Here is a 5,000-nt window from a genome sequence, read left to right on the forward strand (position 1 = left end):
TCACACCCACCTTCCTTTCTCTTGTTCAGCATAGCGTTTTAAAAGTTATTTATGTGTAACTGTATTGGTGTATGTGTGTGTGTATCTATGTATTTACGTACGTATGTATGCAACGTACATCGTAATATATTTTCAGCTTCCATCAATTATCCACCATGCTTGGAAATTTCCAAATTTGGACTCATTCACTAAACTTCTAGCTTATACCTCTCACTCAAATTCAGTGCAACTTAACTCGTGCTTCACACTTTCCTTATACCACAGCCAAAATGGTCAAACGATTTTTGTGAATTTTATGAGTGGAAAAAAACCTTATGAGCAGATTAGATTGTCAATTCTTCAAAGATCTCGTTACTCTCATTAGTGACGCTTACAATTTATACTGGGCAGTATTACAATATCATCAGCCATAACAAAGTGCATTAAAGTAGGTAAATGAAGTTGTACTTATGTAGGAATTAGAGGGAAGGTAAATATTTCTTATTCCAGTTGATGAGAAAACACATGCATTACCATCAATCTATGAAAAGAAAACGGAGAATAGGTTGCAATAGATATTAAGCTTGAACTATCCTAGCATGTTCTATAAGAATTACAATTAACGTTATTAGCTAACAATACAAGAAGTTCTAGATTCCGAAGAAGACATTTATTGTAAGTTATTGACATTTAAGCAACGGTATATTTCAAAACCAAGTTATTGTATCTGAGATCATTAATTTTGTTTTGCTAATCAAACTTAATCTAATTCAGAGAGTAAAACATTAATCTATACGCCTTTGTGTACGAGATGCATTCAGTTGGTATAAACTTTATTTTTCTCGCCAAAACTAATGCCGCATAGGCAAAACCCTTGGAGTGGAAGGTAACATCACCCTTCGTGTATATGCGTGTAAATTTTCGCGCCGATAGGTTGTGTCAATTCCCGGCTGTTACTCATTGGATTTTCATTTTCACAAGATGATCGAGCAGAGACCACAAACCAATGTCACATCGTCAGTGTTTATGAAATCTTGGTTCTGATTTGCAGTCCAGCATGTCCGGAAGTATTTCCACGCGGAGTTGCTTCTGCTACTGATCTTGTGCTTATTCCCACTTCGTGAGCAATTTCCTGGATAGTTACATGACTATTCGATGAACGTTCTCAATCAGCTCCTCGTTTCGGCTTGTGAATGACCTGCCTAAGCGTGTCTCGCTTCCCTCTGAGAGCGGTCATGTTTGAAGCGATTGTATAACTCCTTGATTTGAGTTTTGCCCATAATATCATCGCCAAAGTCCTGCTGAGTCCCCTGCCTGGATGGTTTGAGACTGCGTATCATCAAGCGTTTCGCAAAACTTGATGCAATATCTCTCTATGAGTTTGGCGAAAACGAAAATCCGATGAGCACACACAACTCTAGGCGTAACGGTCAGGAGCGAAAATTTTCACGCATGCTTAGGAAAGGAGTCATCACTTTCTACCTAAAGAATTCTTTAGGTAGAAGGTGATGACGCAGTATTACTTTTTCTGGGGAGAAAATATAATCGGATATATTTTGAACGCACATCGTGCATACAATGTTTATGACTGTACATCTGAGAGTAGAAGTATAGAGAGGTGCTTTTTTCCTCTGCGTAGGATGTCTGCGTAGGATGTGTGCAGTTATTGTATGGAAAGTGTTCTGCGTAGGATGTGTGCAGTTATTGTATGGAAAGTGTTCTGCGTAGGATGTGTTTGTAAGTCCTGGTGTTTTTGTTATGTATTTGTCTGAATATTTTTTTATCATGCCTAATGCACCTACTATGATAGGAATTGTTTCTGTTTTCAAATTCCACATTCTAGTTACCTCTATTTCCAGGTCTTTGTATTTTGAGAGTTTCTCCATTTCTTTTAGAGACACGTTGTCATCAGCCGGTATTGATACATCAATTAGAAAGCATTTTTTTTCTTCATGGTCTCTGACAACTATATCTGGTCTGTGGCCTTAATTTCTCTATCTGTGGGTATCGGCATATCCCAGAGTATGGTTGCTTTCTCGTTTTCTGTGACCTGTTCTGGTGTGTGCCTATACCATCTTTTTTCTGTTGTTATTCCATAATGTTGGCATAGCTTCCAATGTATGTAGGTTCCAACTCTGTCATGTCTGTGAATATATTCCTTCTTAGCCAGGACTGGGCAGCTAGAGATAATATGATTTATTGTTTCTTGTCCATCTCCACATATTCTGCAGTTACTTGTAATATCTTTTTCATTACATGTTTTTGGTAATTTCTGGTGGGGAGGCTTTGGTCTTGTGCTGCAATTAAAATCCCTCTGTTTCTGCTTTGAGTCCTGAGCTTCTCAACCATTGCTGGGATTTTTCTTTGTCTATTTCTTTTGCGTTTAGTTTAGTCCAGTATTTACCATGGAGGGGCTTTTCTTGCCATCGTTTTATCATGGTTCGTTGCTGTTCTATTTTTAGTCTGGATTTCATTTGTTTTATAGCTTTTGTTATTTCTTCATCTTCTTCTTCTTCTTCATGTTTATTAGGTGGTATGATTTCTTGTTTGTATTTGTCAGCTTCCTTAAATACTGAGAACAGTTTTTTGTTTTGCTCGTGTTTTGCCGCTATCTGGATCAGTTTTCCTTCCTTCTGAAGTAGATATTTTTGCAGTCCTATGGTGGTTATTTTATAGTAGTTTTCCAGCTGTATAAGGTCTCTACCACCTTCTATACGTTGTATATATAGTCTTTCTATGTCAGATTTTGGGTGATGCATCCTAGATCCTGTCATTATTTTTCTTGTTTTCCTATCTATTTTGGACAGTTCATTTCGTGTCCAGTTAAGGATATTGTAGCCATAACTTATAAACTGGGACAGCTAAAATGTTGATACCTATTATCTTGTTTTTAACATTGAGCTCTATTGACACTTGTACGTGTGACTGAGCGTTTCTACCTGCCTTTATATGTGTATGTATGTGTTTGCATACTTGTGTGTGTGTGTGTGTGTGTGTGTGTGTGTGTACGCATATGCGAATGTACATTGTGTGCATGTATGTTCATTCGTGCATAAATGCACACACATACATAGATTAATAAATGTGCTTGACTTATGCTTATGCTTATTATTATTATTATTATTATTATTATTATTATTATTATTATTATTATCATTATTATTATTCTTATAATTATTATTATTATTATTATTATTATTATTATTATTATTAGTATATATATATATGTATTTATACATACATATCTATCTAGCCATCTAGCCATCTATTTATCTATCTATCTCTCCCTCTCTCTCTCTCTCTCTCTCTCTCTATCTATCTATCTATATACGTATACACTCTATTGACACTGTACGTGTAACTGAGCGTTTCTACCTGCCTTTATATGTGTATGTATGTGTTTGCATACTTGTGTGTGTGTGTGTGTGTGTGTACGCATATGCGAATGTACATTGTGTGCATGTATGTTCATTCGTGCATAAATGCACACACGTACATAGATTAATAAATGTGCTTGACGTATATGCTTTATAAAGGCTGGGACGAAGTAAATGAGTAAAAACCATGCTTCAGAACCAAAACGAGAGTACATTTATCATAAACTGATTATAAAGACAAATGATACGTAATGAGATGGTAACAAATATCAGAGATCATTGAGTTGGAATGTATATGAGTGGATGTGAAAAGCGTATTTGAAAGAGGTGAGATGATATGTTGTTTCGTAGGTTAAGTATTCCAAGTCTCTGAATGCTTAAATTTTCAGAAAGTTCCAGTGGAATTTGATAACGGCAAGATTTCAACCTAAACTACAACTATATATACATATGCATATGCATACATTCAAAAATACACACACACACATATGTTTGCACATAAAAAATATATACACTTACACATACACAGATACATATATACATATGTACATATATATGTATATGTATGTATATATATATATGTATATATATATATATATATATATTATATAGATATATATATATATATATATAATATATATATATATGTATGTGTGAGTGTATGTATATATGATAAAAGACTGTGTTGTTGATAATAATGTAATATTAGTAATGTAGGTACATAAAAAAATATTTATATTAATGCTTTCAAAAATAATTTTTAATATCTGGTATGCATTATAATGGAAATTTTACTTTCCTAAATAATGGTGTATGGAATGATTTTTTTCACTTATATATTGTAGTTTAATTTGAAGTGAGGAAATTAATACATACATACATACATACATATATACATACAGATATATGCATTCATACATACATGCATATATATATATATATATTTGTACACACACAGATATATAAACATATATATATAAGTAAATACAAACGCACATATATACACTCATACATATACGCGTCTATCGTTTCACACACACACACACACGTATTTTGTACGTATTATGGTTATTATAAAGCCCTTGTGCAATTTTAAATTTGTATCCAAATATTTCTTTTGAAGGTAGAATTTATTTCTAAAAAGCATAAGTGAACTTTTATTATATGTCTAAATATTTACATTTTTTTGAGAAATTCGATTTTCTATATGTCCACCATCGGGGGCCAACAAACCTCTACTCCTTGCTCACAAATCCACTGTTTCTTCAGTTTGATACTTATCTCGCCTTACTACTCTGATATCTGAATTTCTGAACCAGCTCGGAATATACTGCTTTCCCCAAGTCCAGTTCATCAATTACCCTTATTGCGTTCCCGGTCTTAGACTTACACTAGCCTCTCCATATATATACATACATACATATACATATATATGTATATATGTATATATGTATCTGTGTATGTGTGTGCGTGTACATACAGAAACATACTTAAGTATATACATATATATGTATATATATGTGTGTGTGTGTGTGTGTGTGTATATTTTTGTATGTGCAAATATGTGTGTGTGTATTTTTGAATGTATGCATATGCATATATATAGTTGCACTTTAGGTTGAAATCTTGCCGTTATCAGATTCC

Source organism: Octopus sinensis, linkage group LG8 (assembly GCF_006345805.1).
Source record: "Octopus sinensis linkage group LG8, ASM634580v1, whole genome shotgun sequence".
Taxonomy (NCBI): Eukaryota; Metazoa; Mollusca; class Cephalopoda; order Octopoda; family Octopodidae; genus Octopus; species Octopus sinensis.